General features: G+C 34.0%; 14 non-coding genes across 14 annotated transcripts; all 14 read right to left on the bottom strand.

Moving 5' to 3' along the window:
- Nucleotides 1-186: 186 nt before the first annotated feature.
- TRNAI-AAU (transfer RNA isoleucine (anticodon AAU)) lies at nt 187-260 on the bottom strand. Its single transcript has one exon. It is a non-coding gene; the product is annotated as a tRNA-Ile (tRNA).
- A 782-nt stretch (nt 261-1,042) lies between these two features.
- TRNAI-AAU (transfer RNA isoleucine (anticodon AAU)) lies at nt 1,043-1,116 on the bottom strand. The gene has a single exon. It is a non-coding gene; the product is annotated as a tRNA-Ile (tRNA).
- Nucleotides 1,117-2,230: 1,114 nt separating this feature from the next.
- On the bottom strand, nt 2,231-2,304 carry TRNAI-AAU (transfer RNA isoleucine (anticodon AAU)). The gene has a single exon. It is a non-coding gene; the product is annotated as a tRNA-Ile (tRNA).
- Nucleotides 2,305-5,089: 2,785 nt separating this feature from the next.
- On the bottom strand, nt 5,090-5,163 carry TRNAI-AAU (transfer RNA isoleucine (anticodon AAU)). Its single transcript has one exon. It is a non-coding gene; the product is annotated as a tRNA-Ile (tRNA).
- A 522-nt stretch (nt 5,164-5,685) lies between these two features.
- Nucleotides 5,686-5,759, bottom strand: TRNAI-AAU (transfer RNA isoleucine (anticodon AAU)). The gene has a single exon. It is a non-coding gene; the product is annotated as a tRNA-Ile (tRNA).
- Nucleotides 5,760-6,282: 523 nt separating this feature from the next.
- Nucleotides 6,283-6,356, bottom strand: TRNAI-AAU (transfer RNA isoleucine (anticodon AAU)). Its single transcript has one exon. It is a non-coding gene; the product is annotated as a tRNA-Ile (tRNA).
- A 782-nt stretch (nt 6,357-7,138) lies between these two features.
- Nucleotides 7,139-7,212, bottom strand: TRNAI-AAU (transfer RNA isoleucine (anticodon AAU)). The gene has a single exon. It is a non-coding gene; the product is annotated as a tRNA-Ile (tRNA).
- Nucleotides 7,213-10,636: 3,424 nt separating this feature from the next.
- Nucleotides 10,637-10,710, bottom strand: TRNAI-AAU (transfer RNA isoleucine (anticodon AAU)). Its single transcript has one exon. It is a non-coding gene; the product is annotated as a tRNA-Ile (tRNA).
- A 1,120-nt stretch (nt 10,711-11,830) lies between these two features.
- Nucleotides 11,831-11,904, bottom strand: TRNAI-AAU (transfer RNA isoleucine (anticodon AAU)). Its single transcript has one exon. It is a non-coding gene; the product is annotated as a tRNA-Ile (tRNA).
- A 524-nt stretch (nt 11,905-12,428) lies between these two features.
- Nucleotides 12,429-12,502, bottom strand: TRNAI-AAU (transfer RNA isoleucine (anticodon AAU)). The gene has a single exon. It is a non-coding gene; the product is annotated as a tRNA-Ile (tRNA).
- A 523-nt stretch (nt 12,503-13,025) lies between these two features.
- On the bottom strand, nt 13,026-13,099 carry TRNAI-AAU (transfer RNA isoleucine (anticodon AAU)). The gene has a single exon. It is a non-coding gene; the product is annotated as a tRNA-Ile (tRNA).
- Nucleotides 13,100-13,881: 782 nt separating this feature from the next.
- On the bottom strand, nt 13,882-13,955 carry TRNAI-AAU (transfer RNA isoleucine (anticodon AAU)). The gene has a single exon. It is a non-coding gene; the product is annotated as a tRNA-Ile (tRNA).
- Nucleotides 13,956-15,069: 1,114 nt separating this feature from the next.
- On the bottom strand, nt 15,070-15,143 carry TRNAI-AAU (transfer RNA isoleucine (anticodon AAU)). The gene has a single exon. It is a non-coding gene; the product is annotated as a tRNA-Ile (tRNA).
- Nucleotides 15,144-17,928: 2,785 nt separating this feature from the next.
- On the bottom strand, nt 17,929-18,002 carry TRNAI-AAU (transfer RNA isoleucine (anticodon AAU)). Its single transcript has one exon. It is a non-coding gene; the product is annotated as a tRNA-Ile (tRNA).
- Nucleotides 18,003-18,299: the final 297 nt, after the last annotated feature.

Raw genomic sequence — 18,299 nt, 5'->3', positions numbered from 1 at the left:
GATTTAGTTACTTAGTGTTAGAACTTACAACCATTAATGGATGTTCAAGGCACTTTAACATTAATATATAATTCCACATCTATATCAAATTGATTCAACTAATGATTCTAGCAGCTCTTGCTCCAAAGAGATATACAGATAACAAAGAGACAGAAGAAAAAGCATCTTTTATTTAACACAGAAACTTGGCCTGTACAGGGATCGAACCTGTGACCTTGGCGTTATTAGCACCACGCTCTAACCAACTGAGCTAACAGGCCGCTGTTCATGCTGGGCTGGGGGACAAGCATATGAAGAACTGCTAATGTCAGTGAACCCCAGATAGTTTGAAAGCTTATTTTCAGCTGTTTACCCATAAGGTATATTTATATATTATCGACATGAAGAAACAAATATCACAAAAAAATCAATACAAATGAGATTTTCATTCTTAGTGTTAAAACTTAGAACCATTAATGTATTTTCCATGTGGTTTAGCAATAAATAACAGTTCATCATCTATATTAAATTAATTCATCTACTCATTCTATCAGCTTCTGCTCAAAGGAAATATAGATTTAAACAAGATACAGAAGAAAATGCATTTATTTCAACATTAAAGCAGCGTTAAGTGTTTGCTTGGAGAGTGGTAGAAAGTATGTTCTTGGCATTTTTAACTTCATGTTCTAACAGAATCAGATAATAGGCTTACTATATTTATAGCATACTACTGAAGAAATAACAGATGATGAAGTGCTACTGATTGTTAATCCGAGATAGATGGAAATCTTATATTCAGCTGTTTACATTCATGGTGTCTTTAAGCATTATCAAAAAATCAAAACTAGACTTTCCTAAATTACTTGTAATAAATGGGAGATTAATTATTTGGTGTTAGAACTTTGAACCATTAATGGATGTTCAAGGCACTTTAACATTAATATATAATTCCACATCTATATCAAATTGATTCAACTAATCATTCTAGCAGCTCTTGCTCCAAAGAGATATACAGATAACAAAGAGACACAAGAAAAAGCATCTTTTATTGAACACAGAAACTTGGCCTGTACAGGGATCGAACCTGTGACCTTGGCGTTATTAGCACCACGCTCTAACCAACTGAGCTAACAGGCCGCCGTTCGTGCTGGGCTGGGGGACAAGCATATGAAGAATTGCTAATGTCAGTGAACCCCAGATAGTTTGAAAGCTTATTTTCAGCTGTTTACCCATAAGGTATATTTATATATTATCGACATGAAGAAACAAATATCACAAAAAAATCAATACAAATGAGATTTTCAATCTTAGTGTTAAAACTTAGAACCATTAATGTATTTTCCATGTGGTTTAGCAATAAATAACAGTTCATCATCTATATTAAATTAATTCATCTACTCATTCTATCAGCTCCTGCTCAAAGGAAATATAGAGATAAACATCAGACAGAAGAAAATGCTTGTAATAAATGAGAGATTTAGTTACTTAGTGTTAGAACTTACAACCATTAATGGATGTTCAAGGCACTTTAACATTAATATATAATTCCACATCTATATCAAATTGATTCAACTAATGATTCTAGCAGCTCTTGCTCCAAAGAGATATACAGATAACAAAGAGACAGAAGAAAAAGCTTCTTTTATTTAACACAGAAACTTGGCCTGTACAGGGATCGAACCTGTGACATTGGCGTTATTAGCACCACGCTCTAACCAACTGAGCTAACAGGCCGCCGTTCGTGCTGGGCTGGGGGACAAGCATATGAAGAATTGCTAATGTCAGTGAACCCCAGATAGTTTGAAAGCTTATTTTCAGCTGTTTACCCATAAGGTATATTTATATATTATCGACATGAAGAAACAAATATCACAAAATAATCAATACAAATGAGATTTTCATTCTTAGTGTTAAAACTTAGAACCATTAATGTATTTTCCATGTGGTTTAGCAATAAATAACAGTTCATCATCTATATTAAATTAATTCATCTACTCATTCTATCAGCTTCTGCTCAAAGGAAATATAGAGATAAACATCAGACAGAAGAAAATGCTTGTAATAAATGAGAGATTTAGTTACTTAGTGTTAGAACTTACAACCATTAATGGATGTTCAAGGCACTTTAACATTAATATATAATTCCACATCTATATCAAATTGATTCAACTACTAGCAGCTCTTGCTCCAAAGAGATATACAGTTAACAAAGAGACACAAGAAAAAGCATCTTTTTTTTAACACAGAAACTTGGCCTGTACAGGGATCGAACCTGTGACCTTGGCGTTATTAGCACCACGCTCTAACCAACTGAGCTAACAGGCCGCCGTTCGTGCTGGGCTGGGGGACAAGCATATGAAGAATTGCTAATGTCAGTGAACCCCAGATAGTTTGAAAGCTTATTTTCAGCTGTTTACCCATAAGGTATATTTATATATTATCGACATGAAGAAACAAATATCACAAAAAAATCAATACAAATGAGATTTTCATTCTTAGTGTTAAAACTTAGAACCATTAATGTATTTTCCATGTGGTTTAGCAATAAATAACAGTTCATCATCTATATTAAATTAATTCATCTACTCATTCTATCAGCTTCTGCTCAAAGGAAATATAGATTTAAACAAGATACAGAAGAAAATGCATTTATTTCAACATTAAAGCAGCGTTAAGTGTTTGCTTGGAGAGTGGTAGAAAGTATGTTCTTGGCATTTTTAACTTCATGTTCTAACAGAATCAGATAATAGGCTTACTATATTTATAGCATACTACTGAAGAAATAACAGATGATGAAGTGCTACTGATTGTTAACCCGAGATAGATGGAAATCTTATATTCAGCTGTTTACATTCATGGTGTCTTTAAGCATTATCAAAAAATCAAAACTAGACTTTCCTAAATTACTTGTAATAAATGGGAGATTAATTACTTAGTGTTAGAACTTTGAACCATTAATGGATGTTCAAGGCACTTTAACATTAATATATAATTCCACATCTATATCAAATTGATTCAACTAATCATTCTAGCAGCTCTTGCTCCAAAGAGATATACAGATAACAAAGAGACACAAGAAAAAGCATCTTTTATTGAACACAGAAACTTGGCCTGTACAGGGATCGAACCTGTGACCTTGGCGTTATTAGCACCACGCTCTAACCAACTGAGCTAACAGACCGCCGTTCGTGCTGGGCTGGGGGACAAGCATATGAAGAATTGCTAATGTCAGTGAACCCCAGATAGTTTGAAAGCTTATTTTCAGCTGTTTACCCATAAGGTATATTTATATATTATCGACATGAAGAAACAAATATCACAAAAAAATCAATACAAATGAGATTTTCAATCTTAGTGTTAAAACTTAGAACCATTAATGTATTTTCCATGTGGTTTAGCAATAAATAACAGTTCATCATCTATATTAAATTAATTCATCTACTCATTCTATCAGCTCCTGCTCAAAGGAAATATAGAGATAAACATCAGACAGAAGAAAATGCTTGTAATAAATGAGAGATTTAGTTACTTAGTGTTAGAACTTACAACCATTAATGGATGTTCAAGGCACTTTAACATTAATATATAATTCCACATCTATATCAAATTGATTCAACTAATGATTCTAGCAGCTCTTGCTCCAAAGAGATATACAGATAACAAAGAGACAGAAGAAAAAGCATCTTTTATTTAACACAGAAACTTGGCCTGTACAGGGATCGAACCTGTGACATTGGCGTTATTAGCACCACGCTCTAACCAACTGAGCTAACAGGCCGCCGTTCGTGCTGGGCTGGGGGACAAGCATATGAAGAATTGCTAATGTCAGTGAACCCCAGATAGTTTGAAAGCTTATTTTCAGCTGTTTACCCATAAGGTATATTTATATATTATCGACATGAAGAAACAAATATCACAAAAAAATCAATACAAATGAGATTTTCATTCTTAGTGTTAAAACTTAGAACCATTAATGTATTTTCCATGTGGTTTAGCAATAAATAACAGTTCATCATCTATATTAAATTAATTCATCTACTCATTCTATCAGCTTCTGCTCAAAGGAAATATAGATTTAAACAAGATACAGAAGAAAATGCATTTATTTCAACATTAAAGCAGCGTTAAGTGTTTGCTTGGAGAGTGGTAGAAAGTATGTTCTTGGCATTTTTAACTTCATGTTCTAACAGAATCAGATAATAGGCTTACTATATTTATAGCATACTACTGAAGAAATAACAGATGATGAAGTGCTACTGATTGTTAACCCGAGATAGATGGAAATCTTATATTCAGCTGTTTACATTCATGATGTCTTTAAGCATTATCAAAAAATCAAAACTAGACTTTCCTTAATTACTTGTAATAAATGGGAGATTAATTACTTAGTGTTAGAACTTTTCACCACACTGTAGATAGTTTTTTCGAGCACACTTCACTTCATTATAGGTCCTGACGAAGCGCCACGAGATCCTCCTGACTCAATGCGCGCGAAACATGTTGACCATAAGAGTCGAGCGTAGCTAGCCACTAATCCGTTGTGAGCATATATAGCTTTTACGCCACTCACTTCCCTTTTTAATAGGTGGTTGACTGAGCCAATAAACTTTAAATTCAGATTAACCAACCTTTTTAATCACTTACATCTACACTCCCGGGCCCTCACACGCATGCACCATACGGCAGGGAACAAAAGATCTCCGACAAAGAGCCCCTGTATGGGTGCCCGTCGGGTATTGCACCGCCGACCCGACGAGGAGCAGAACCCAGATGATGAAGCATGACACCTAGCTTGCTGGGTGTGTGAGGGTTTTAGTTCCACCCTGAAGGGATTCCCTTCCCTTGTGCACTTATTTTCACTAGGTTGAAGTCTGAATTGGAATATTTTATTCCCTGTCGACTTCCTGTCCTGTAGGAACTACACATCTCTTGTTGACACTGTTAGAACTTTGAACCATTAATGGATGTTCAAGGCACTTTAACATTAATATATAATTCCACATCTATATCAAATTGATTCAACTAATCATTCTAGCAGCTCTTGCTCCAAAGAGATATACAGATAACAAAGAGACACAAGAAAAAGCATCTTTTTTTTAACACAGAAACTTGGCCTGTACAGGGATCGAACCTGTGACCTTGGCGTTATTAGCACCACGCTCTAACCAACTGAGCTAACAGGCCGCCGTTCATGCTGTGCTGGGGGACAAGCATATGCAGAACTGCGAATGTCAGTGAACCCCAGATAGTTTGAAAGCTTATTTTCAGCTGTTTACCCATAAGGTATATTTATATATTATCGACATGAAGAAACAAATATCACAAAAAATCAATACAAATGAGATTTTCATTCTTAGTGTTAAAACTTAGAACCATTAATGTATGTTCTATGTGGTTTAGCAATAAATAACAGTTCATTATCTATATTAAATTAATTCATCTACTCATTCTATCAGCTCCTGCTCAAAGGAAATATAGAGATAAACATCAGACAGAAGAAAATGCTTGTAATAAATGAGAGATTTAGTTACTTAGTGTTAGAACTTACAACCATTAATGGATGTTCAAGGCACTTTAACATTAATATATAATTCGACATCTATATCAAATTGATTCAACTAATGATTCTAGCAGCTCTTGCTCCAAAGAGATATACAGTTAACAAAGAGACACAAGAAAAAGCATCTTTTTTTTAACACAGAAACTTGGCCTGTACAGGGATCGAACCTGTGACCTTGGCGTTATTAGCACCACGCTCTAACCAACTGAGCTAACAGGCCGCCGTTCGTGCTGGGCTGGGGGACAAGCATATGAAGAATTGCTAATGTCAGTGAACCCCAGATAGTTTGAAAGCTTATTTTCAGCTGTTTACCCATAAGGTATATTTATATATTATCGACATGAAGAAACAAATATCACAAAAAAATCAATACAAATGAGATTTTCATTCTTAGTGTTAAAACTTAGAACCATTAATGTATTTTCTATGTGGTTTAGCAATAAATAACAGTTTATCATCTATATTAAATTAATTCATCTACTCATTCTATCCGCTTCTGCTCAAAGGAAATATAGAGATAAACATCAGACAGAAGAAAATGCTTGTAATAAATGAGAGATTTAGTTACCTAGTGTTAGAACTTACAACCATTAATGGATGTTCAAGGCACTTTAACATTAATATATAATTCCACATCTATATCAAATTGATTCAACTAATGATTCTAGCAGCTCTTGCTCCAAAGAGATATACAGATAACAAAGAGACAGAAGAAAAAGCATCTTTTATTTAACACAGAAACTTGGCCTGTACAGGGATCGAACCTGTGACCTTGGCGTTATTAGCACCACGCTCTAACCAACTGAGCTAACAGGCCGCTGTTCGTGCTGGGCTGGGGGACAAGCATATGAAGAACTGCTAATGTCAGTGAACCCCAGATAGTTTGAAAGCTTATTTTCAGCTGTTTACCCATAAGGTATATTTATATATTATCGACATGAAGAAACAAATATCACAAAAAAATCAATACAAATGAGATTTTCATTCTTAGTGTTAAAACTTAGAAGCATTAATGTATTTTCCATGTGGTTTAGCAATAAATAACAGTTCATCATCTATATTAAATTAATTCATCTACTCATTCTATCAGCTTCTGCTCAAAGGAAATATAGATTTAAACAAGATACAGAATAAAATGCATTTATTTCAACATTAAAGCAGCGTTAAGTGTTTGCTTGGAGAGTGGTAGAAAGTATGTTCTTGGCATTTTTAACTTCATGTTCTAACAGAATCAGATAATAGGCTTACTATATTTATAGCATACTACTGAAGAAATAACAGATGATGAAGTGCTACTGATTGTTAATCCGAGATAGATGGAAATCTTATATTCAGCTGTTTACATTCATGGTGTCTTTAAGCATTATCAAAAAATCAAAACTAGACTTTCCTAAATTACTTGTAATAAATGGGAGATTAATTATTTGGTGTTAGAACTTTGAACCATTAATGGATGTTCAAGGCACTTTAACATTAATATATAATTCCACATCTATATCAAATTGATTCAACTAATCATTCTAGCAGCTCTTGCTCCAAAGAGATATACAGATAACAAAGAGACACAAGAAAAAGCATCTTTTATTGAACACAGAAACTTGGCCTGTACAGGGATCGAACCTGTGACCTTGGCGTTATTAGCACCACGCTCTAACCAACTGAGCTAACAGGCCGCCGTTCGTGCTGGGCTGGGGGACAAGCATATGAAGAATTGCTAATGTCAGTGAACCCCAGATAGTTTGAAAGCTTATTTTCAGCTCTTTACCCATAAGGTATATTTATATATTATCGACATGAAGAAACAAATATCACAAAAAAATCAATACAAATGAGATTTTCAATCTTAGTGTTAAAACTTAGAACCATTAATGTATTTTCCATGTGGTTTAGCAATAAATAACAGTTCATCATCTATATTAAATTAATTCATCTACTCATTCTATCAGCTCCTGCTCAAAGAAAATATAGAGATAAACATCAGACAGAAGAAAATGCTTGTAATAAATGAGAGATTTAGTTACTTAGTGTTAGAACTTACAACCATTAATGGATGTTCAAGGCACTTTAACATTAATATATAATTCCACATCTATATCAAATTGATTCAACTAATGATTCTAGCAGCTCTTGCTCCAAAGAGATATACAGATAACAAAGAGACAGAAGAAAAAGCTTCTTTTTTTTAACACAGAAACTTGGCCTGTACAGGGATCGAACCTGTGACATTGGCGTTATTAGCACCATGCTCTAACCAACTGAGCTAACAGGCCGCCGTTCGTGCTGGGCTGGGGGACAAGCATATGAAGAATTGCTAATGTCAGTGAACCCCAGATAGTTTGAAAGCTTATTTTCAGCTGTTCACCCATAAGGTATATTTATGTATTATCGACATGAAGAAACAAATATCACAAAAAAATCAATACAAATGAGATTTTCAATCTTAGTGTTAAAACTTAGAACCATTAATGTATTTTCCATGTGGTTTAGCAATAAATAACAGTTCATCATCTATATTAAATTAATTCATCTACTCATTCTATCAGCTTCTGCTCAAAGGAAATATAGATTTAAACAAGATACAGAAGAAAATGCATCTATTTCAACATTAAAGCAGCGTTAAGTGTTTTCTTGGAGAGTGGTAGAAAGTATGTTCTTGGCATTTTTAACTTCATGTTCTACCAGAATCTGATAATAGGCTTACTATATTTATAGCATACTACTGAAGAAATAACAGATGATGAAGTGCTACTGATTGTTAACCCGAGATAGATGGAAATCTTATATTCAGCTGTTTACATTCATGGTGTCTTTAAGCATTATCAAAAAATCAAAACTAGACTTTCATAAATTACTTGTAATAAATGGGAGATTAATTACTTAGTGTTAGAACTTTGAACCATTAATGGATGTTCAAGGCACTTTAACATTAATATGTAATTCCACATCTATATAAAATGTATTAATCGAATCTTTCTAGCAGCTCTTGCTCCAAAGAGGTATACAGTTAACAACGAGAGATAAGAAAAGGCTTTCTTTTAACTCAGACACCTGGCATGTACAGGGATCGAACCTGTGACCTTGGCATTATTAGCACCACGCTCTAACCAACTGAGCTAACAGGCCACTGTGTGCACAGTCATGGGGGACAAGCATATGAAGAATTGCTAATGTCAGTGAACCCCAGATAGTTTAAAAGCTTATTTTCAGCTGTTTACCCATAAGGTATATTTATATATTATCGACATGAAGAAACAAATATCACAAAAAAATCAATACAAATGAGATTTTCATTCTTAGTGTTAAAACTTAGAACCATTAATGTATGTTCTATGTGGTTTAGCAATAAATAACAGTTCATCATCTATATTAAATTAATTAATCTACTCATTCTATCAGCTCCTGCTCAAAGGAAATATAGAGCTAAACATCAGACAGAAGAAAATGCTTGTAATAAATGAGAGATTTAGTTACTTAGTGTTAGAACTTACAACCATTAATGGATGTTCAAGGCACTTTAACATTAATATATAATTCCACATCTATATCAAATTGATTCAACTAATGATTCTAGCAGCTCTTGCTCCAAAGAGATATACAGTTAACAAAGAGACACAAGAAAAAGCATCTTTTTTTTAACACAGAAACTTGGCCTGTACAGGGATCGAACCTGTGACCTTGGCGTTATTAGCACCATGCTCTAACCAACTGAGCTAACAGGCCGCTGTTCGTGCTGGGCTGGGGGACAAGCATATGAAGAATTGCTAATGCCAGTGAACCCCAGATAGTTTGAAAGCTTATTTTCAGCTGTTTACCCATAAGGTATATTTATATATTATCGACATGAAGAAACAAATATCACAAAAAAATCAATACAAATGAGATTTTCATTCTTAGTGTTAAAACTTAGAACCATTAATGTATGTTCTATGTGGTTTAGCAATAAATAACAGTTCATCATCTATATTAAATTAATTCATCTACTCATTCTATCAGCTTCTGCTCAAAGGAAATATAGATTTAAACAAGATACAGAAGAAAATGCATCTATTTCAACATTAAAGCAGCGTTAAGTGTTTTCTTGGAGAGTGGTAGAAAGTATGTTCTTGGCATTTTTAACTTCATGTTCTAACAGAATCTGATAATAGGCTTACTATATTTATAGCATACTACTGAAGAAATAACAGATGATGAAGTGCTACTGATTGTTAACCCGAGATAGATGGAAATCTTATATTCAGCTGTTTACATTCATGGTGTCTTTAAGCATTATCAAAAAATCAAAACTAGACTTTCATAAATTACTTGTAATAAATGGGAGATTAATTACTTAGTGTTAGAACTTTGAACCATTAATGGATGTTCAAGGCACTTTAACATTAATATGTAATTCCACATCTATATAAAATGTATTAATCGAATCTTTCTAGCAGCTCTTGCTCCAAAGAGGTATACAGTTAACAATGAGAGATAAGAAAAGGCTTTCTTTTAACTCAGACACCTGGCATGTACAGGGATCGAACCTGTGACCTTGGCATTATTAGCACCACGCTCTAACCAACTGAGCTAACAGGCCACTGTGTGCACAGTCATGGGGGACAAGCATATGAAGAATTGCTAATGTCAGTGAACCCCAGATAGTTTAAAAGCTTATTTTCAGCTGTTTACCCATAAGGTATATTTATATATTATCGACATGAAGAAACAAATATCACAAAAAAATCAATACAAATGAGATTTTCATTCTTAGTGTTAAAACTTAGAACCATTAATGTATGTTCTATGTGGTTTAGCAATAAATAACAGTTCATCATCTATATTAAATTAATTCATCTACTCATTCTATCAGCTCCTGCTCAAAGGAAATATAGAGATAAACATCAGACAGAAGAAAATGCTTGTAATAAATGAGAGATTTAGTTACTTAGTGTTAGAACTTACAACCATTAATGGAAGTTCAAGGCACTTTAACATTAATATATAATTCCACATCTATATCAAATTGATTCAACTAATGATTCTAGCAGCTCTTGCTCCAAAGAGATATACAGTTAACAAAGAGACACAAGAAAAAGCATCTTTTTTTTTAACACAGAAACTTGGCCTGTACAGGGATCGAACCTGTGACCTTGGCGTTATTAGCACCACGCTCTAACCAACTGAGCTAACAGGCCGCCGTTCGTGCTGTGCTGGGGGACAAGCATATGCAGAACTGCTAATGTCAGTGAACCCCAGATAGTTTGAAAGCTTATTTTCAGCTGTTTACCCATAAGGTATATTTATATATTATCGACATGAAGAAACAAATATCACAAAAAAATCAATACAAATGAGATTTTCATTCTTAGTGTTAAAACTTAGAACCATTAATGTATGTTCTATGTGGTTTAGCAATAAATAACAGTTCATCATCTATATTAAATTAATTCATCTACTCATTCTATCAGCTCCTGCTCAAAGGAAATATAGAGATAAACATCAGACAGAAGAAAATGCTTGTAATAAATGAGAGATTTAGTTACTTAGTGTTAGAACTTACAACCATTAATGGAAGTTCAAGGCACTTTAACATTAATATATAATTCCACATCTATATCAAATTGATTCAACTAATGATTCTAGCAGCTCTTGCTCCAAAGAGATATACAGTTAACAAAGAGACACAAGAAAAAGCATCTTTTTTTTAACACAGAAACTTGGCCTGTACAGGGATCGAACCTGTGACCTTGGCGTTATTAACACCACGCTCTAACCAACTGAGCTAACAGGCCGCCGTTCGTGCTGGGCTGGGGGACAAGCATATGAAGAATTGCTAATGTCAGTGAACCCCAGATAGTTTGAAAGCTTATTTTCAGCTGTTTACCCATAAGGTATATTTATATATTATCGACATGAAGAAACAAATATCACAAAAAAATCAATACAAATGAGATTTTCATTCTTAGTGTTAAAACTTAGAACCATTAATGTATTTTCTATGTGGTTTAGCAATAAATAACAGTTTATCATCTATATTAAATTAATTCATCTACTCATTCTATCAGCTTCTGCTCAAAGGAAATATAGAGATAAACATCAGACAGAAGGAAATGCTTGTAATAAATGAGAGATTTAGTTACTTAGTGTTAGAACTTACAACCATTAATGGATGTTCAAGGCACTTTAACATTATTATATAATTCCACATCTATATCAAATTGATTCAACTAATGATTCTAGCAGCTCTTGCTCCAAAGAGATATACAGATAACAAAGAGACAGAAGAAAAAGCATCTTTTATTTAACACAGAAACTTGGCCTGTACAGGGATCGAACCTGTGACCTTGGCGTTATTAGCACCACGCTCTAACCAACTGAGCTAACAGGCCGCTGTTCGTGCTGGGCTGGGGGACAAGCATATGAAGAACTGCTAATGTCAGTGAACCCCAGATAGTTTGAAAGCTTATTTTCAGCTGTTTACCCATAAGGTATATTTATATATTATCGACATGAAGAAACAAATATCACAAAAAAATCAATACAAATGAGATTTTCATTCTTAGTGTTAAAACTTAGAACCATTAATGTATGTTCTATGTGGTTTAGCAATAAATAACAGTTCATTATCTATATTAAATTAATTCATCTACTCATTCTATCAGCTCCTGCTCAAAGGAAATATAGAGATAAACATCAGACAGAAGAAAATGCTTGTAATAAATGAGAGATTTAGTTACTTAGTGTTAGAACTTACAACCATTAATGGATGTTCAAGGCACTTTAACATTAATATATAATTCCACATCTATATCAAATTGATTCAACTAATGATTCTAGCAGCTCTTGCTCCAAAGAGATATACAGTTAACAAAGAGACACAAGAAAAAGCATCTTTTTTTTTAACACAGAAACTTGGCCTGTACAGGGATCGAACCTGTGACCTTGGCGTTATTAGCACCACGCTCTAACCAACTGAGCTAACAGGCCGCCGTTTGTGCTGGGCTGGGGGACAAGCATATGAAGAATTGCTAATGTCAGTGAACCCCAGATAGTTTGAAAGCTTATTTTCAGCTGTTTACCCATAAGGTATATTTATATATTATCGACATGAAGAAACAAATATCACAAAAAAATCAATACAAATGAGATTTTCATTCTTAGTGTTAAAACTTAGAACCATTAATGTATTTTCTATGTGGTTTAGCAATAAATAACAGTTTATCATCTATATTAAATTAATTCATCTACTCATTCTATCAGCTTCTGCTCAAAGGAAATATAGAGATAAACATCAGACAGAAGAAAATGCTTGTAATAAATGAGAGATTTAGTTACTTAGTGTTAGAACTTACAACCATTAATGGATGTTCAAGGCACTTTAACATTAATATATAATTCCACATCTATATCAAATTGATTCAACTAATGATTCTAGCAGCTCTTGCTCCAAAGAGATATACAGATAACAAAGAGACAGAAGAAAAAGCATCTTTTATTTAACACAGAAACTTGGCCTGTACAGGGATCGAACCTGTGACCTTGGCGTTATTAGCACCACGCTCTAACCAACTGAGCTAACAGGCCGCTGTTCATGCTGGGCTGGGGGACAAGCATATGAAGAACTGCTAATGTCAGTGAACCCCAGATAGTTTGAAAGCTTATTTTCAGCTGTTTACCCATAAGGTATATTTATATATTATCGACATGAAGAAACAAATATCACAAAAAAATCAATACAAATGAGATTTTCATTCTTAGTGTTAAAACTTAGAACCATTAATGTATTTTCCATGTGGTTTAGCAATAAATAACAGTTCATCATCTATATTAAATTAATTCATCTACTCATTCTATCAGCTTCTGCTCAAAGGAAATATAGATTTAAACAAGATACAGAAGAAAATGCATTTATTTCAACATTAAAGCAGCGTTAAGTGTTTGCTTGGAGAGTGGTAGAAAGTATGTTCTTGGCATTTTTAACTTCATGTTCTAACAGAATCAGATAATAGGCTTACTATATTTATAGCATACTACTGAAGAAATAACAGATGATGAAGTGCTACTGATTGTTAATCCGAGATAGATGGAAATCTTATATTCAGCTGTTTACATTCATGGTGTCTTTAAGCATTATCAAAAAATCAAAACTAGACTTTCCTAAATTACTTGTAATAAATGGGAGATTAATTATTTGGTGTTAGAACTTTGAACCATTAATGGATGTTCAAGGCACTTTAACATTAATATATAATTCCACATCTATATCAAATTGATTCAACTAATCATTCTAGCAGCTCTTGCTCCAAAGAGATATACAGATAACAAAGAGACACAAGAAAAAGCATCTTTTATTGAACACAGAAACTTGGCCTGTACAGGGATCGAACCTGTGACCTTGGCGTTATTAGCACCACGCTCTAACCAACTGAGCTAACAGGCCGCCGTTCGTGCTGGGCTGGGGGACAAGCATATGAAGAATTGCTAATGTCAGTGAACCCCAGATAGTTTGAAAGCTTATTTTCAGCTGTTTACCCATAAGGTATATTTATATATTATCGACATGAAGAAACAAATATCACAAAAAAATCAATACAAATGAGATTTTCAATCTTAGTGTTAAAACTTAGAACCATTAATGTATTTTCCATGTGGTTTAGCAATAAATAACAGTTCATCATCTATATTAAATTAATTCATCTACTCATTCTATCAGCTCCTGCTCAAAGGAAATATAGAGATAAACATCAGACAGAAGAAAATGCTTGTAATAAATGAGAGATTTAGTTACTTAGTGTTAGAACTTACAACCATTAATGGATGTTCAAGGCACTTTAACATTAATATATAATTCCACATCTATATCAAATTGATTCAACTAATGATTCTAGCAGCTCTTGCTCCAAAGAGATATACAGATAACAAAGAGACAGAAGAAAAAGCTTCTTTTATTTAACACAGAAACTTGGCCTGTACAGGGATCGAACCTGTGACATTGGCGTTATTAGCACCACGCTCTAACCAACTGAGCTAACAGGCCGCCGTTCGTGCTGGGCTGGGGGACAAGCATATGAAGAATTGCTAATGTCAGTGAACCCCAGATAGTTTGAAAGCTTATTTTCAGCTGTTTACCCATAAGGTATATTTATATATTATCGACATGAAGAAACAAATATCACAAAATAATCAATACAAATGAGATTTTCATTCTTAGTGTTAAAACTTAGAACCATTAATGTATTTTCCATGTGGTTTAGCAATAAATAACAGTTCATCATCTATATTAAATTAATTCATCTACTCATTCTATCAGCTTCTGCTCAAAGGAAATATAGAGATAAACATCAGACAGAAGAAAATGCTTGTAATAAATGAGAGATTTAGTTACTTAGTGTTAGAACTTACAACCATTAATGGATGTTCAAGGCACTTTAACATTAATATATAATTCCACATCTATATCAAATTGATTCAACTACTAGCAGCTCTTGCTCCAAAGAGATATACAGTTAACAAAGAGACACAAGAAAAAGCATCTTTTTTTTAACACAGAAACTTGGCCTGTACAGGGATCGAACCTGTGACCTTGGCGTTATTAGCACCACGCTCTAACCAACTGAGCTAACAGGCCGCCGTTCGTGCTGGGCTGGGGGACAAGCATATGAAGAATTGCTAATGTCAGTGAACCCCAGATAGTTTGAAAGCTTATTTTCAGCTGTTTACCCATAAGGTATATTTATATATTATCGACATGAAGAAACAAATATCACAAAAAAATCAATACAAATGAGATTTTCATTCTTAGTGTTAAAACTTAGAACCATTAATGTATTTTCCATGTGGTTTAGCAATAAATAACAGTTCATCATCTATATTAAATTAATTCATCTACTCATTCTATCAGCTTCTGCTCAAAGGAAATATAGATTTAAACAAGATACAGAAGAAAATGCATTTATTTCAACATTAAAGCAGCGTTAAGTGTTTGCTTGGAGAGTGGTAGAAAGTATGTTCTTGGCATTTTTAACTTCATGTTCTAACAGAATCAGATAATAGGCTTACTATATTTATAGCATACTACTGAAGAAATAACAGATGATGAAGTGCTACTGATTGTTAACCCGAGATAGATGGAAATCTTATATTCAGCTGTTTACATTCATGGTGTCTTTAAGCATTATCAAAAAATCAAAACTAGACTTTCCTAAATTACTTGTAATAAATGGGAGATTAATTACTTAGTGTTAGAACTTTGAACCATTAATGGATGTTCAAGGCACTTTAACATTAATATATAATTCCACATCTATATCAAATTGATTCAACTAATCATTCTAGCAGCTCTTGCTCCAAAGAGATATACAGATAACAAAGAGACACAAGAAAAAGCATCTTTTATTGAACACAGAAACTTGGCCTGTACAGGGATCAAACCTGTGACCTTGGCGTTATTAGCACCACGCTCTAACCAACTGAGCTAACAGACCGCCGTTCGTGCTGGGCTGGGGGACAAGCATATGAAGAATTGCTAATGTCAGTGAACCCCAGATAGTTTGAAAGCTTATTTTCAGCTGTTTACCCATAAGGTATATTTATATATTATCGACATGAAGAAACAAATATCACAAAAAAATCAATACAAATGAGATTTTCAATCTTAGTGTTAAAACTTAGAACCATTAATGTATTTTCCATGTGGTTTAGCAATAAATAACAGTTCATCATCTATATTAAATTAATTCATCTACTCATTCTATCAGCTCCTGCTCAAAGGAAATATAGAGATAAACATCAGACAGAAGAAAATGCTTGTAATAAATGAGAGATTTAGTTACTTAGTGTTAGAACTTACAACCATTAATGGATGTTCAAGGCACTTTAACATTAATATATAATTCCACATCTATATCAAATTGATTCAACTAATGATTCTAGCAGCTCTTGCTCCAAAGAGATATACAGATAACAAAGAGACAGAAGAAAAAGCATCTTTTATTTAACACAGAAACTTGGCCTGTACAGGGATCGAACCTGTGACATTGGCGTTATTAGCACCACGCTCTAACCAACTGAGCTAACAGGCCGCCGTTCGTGCTGGGCTGGGGGACAAGCATATGAAGAATTGCTAATGTCAGTGAACCCCAGATAGTTTGAAAGCTTATTTTCAGCTGTTTACCCATAAGGTATATTTATATATTATCGACATGAAGAAACAAATATCACAAAAAAATCAATACAAATGAGATTTTCATTCTTAGTGTTAAAACTTAGAACCATTAATGTATTTTCCATGTGGTTTAGCAATAAATAACAGTTCATCATCTATATTAAATTAATTCATCTACTCATTCTATCAGCTTCTGCTCAAAGGAAATATAGATTTAAACAAGATACAGAAGAAAATGCATTTATTTCAACATTAAAGCAGCGTTAAGTGTTTGCTTGGAGAGTGGTAGAAAGTATGTTCTTGGCATTTTTAACTTCATGTTCTAACAGAATCAGATAATAGGCTTACTATATTTATAGCATACTACTGAAGAAATAACAGATGATGAAGTGCTACTGATTGTTAACCCGAGATAGATGGAAATCTTATATTCAGCTGTTTACATTCATGATGTCTTTAAGCATTATCAAAAAATCAAAACTAGACTTTCCTTAATTACTTGTAATAAATGGGAGATTAATTACTTAGTGTTAGAACTTTTCACCACACTGTAGATAGTTTTTTCGAGCACACTTCACTTCATTATAGGTCCTGACGAAGCGCCACGAGATCCTCCTGACTCAATGCGCGCGAAACATGTTGACCATAAGAGTCGAGCGTAGCTAGCCACTAATCCGTTGTGAGCATATATAGCTTTTACGCCACTCACTTCCCTTTTTAATAGGTGGTTGACTGAGCCAATAAACTTTAAATTCAGATTAACCAACCTTTTTAATCACTTACATCTACACTCCCGGGCCCTCACACGCATGCACCATACGGCAGGGAACAAAAGATCTCCGACAAAGAGCCCCTGTATGGGTGCCCGTCGGGTATTGCACCGCCGACCCGACGAGGAGCAGAACCCAGATGATGAAGCATGACACCTAGCTTGCTGGGTGTGTGAGGGTTTTAGTTCCACCCTGAAGGGATTCCCTTCCCTTGTGCACTTATTTTCACTAGGTTGAAGTCTGAATTGGAATATTTTATTCCCTGTCGACTTCCTGTCCTGTAGGAACTACACATCTCTTGTTGACACTGTTAGAACTTTGAACCATTAATGGATGTTCAAGGCACTTTAACATTAATATATAATTCCACATCTATATCAAATTGATTCAACTAATCATTCTAGCAGCTCTTGCTCCAAAGAGATATACAGATAACAAAGAGACACAAGAAAAAGCATCTTTTTTTTAACACAGAAACTTGGCCTGTACAGGGATCGAACCTGTGACCTTGGCGTTATTAGCACCACGCTCTAACCAACTGAGCTAACAGGCCGCCGTTCATGCTGTGCTGGGGGACAAGCATATGCAGAACTGCGAATGTCAGTGAACCCCAGATAGTTTGAAAGCTTATTTTCAGCTGTTTACCCATAAGGTATATTTATATATTATCGACATGAAGAAACAAATATCACAAAAAATCAATACAAATGAGATTTTCATTCTTAGTGTTAAAACTTAGAACCATTAATGTATGTTCTATGTGGTTTAGCAATAAATAACAGTTCATTATCTATATTAAATTAATTCATCTACTCATTCTATCAGCTCCTGCTCAAAGGAAATATAGAGA

The sequence above is a fragment of the Triturus cristatus genome, chromosome 5_1 (genome assembly GCF_964204655.1).
Source record: "Triturus cristatus chromosome 5_1, aTriCri1.1, whole genome shotgun sequence".
NCBI classification, from domain to species: Eukaryota; Metazoa; Chordata; class Amphibia; order Caudata; family Salamandridae; genus Triturus; species Triturus cristatus.
The sequence above is the reverse complement of the archived record's forward strand: the minus strand, read 5'-3'. Positions and strand labels throughout refer to the sequence as shown.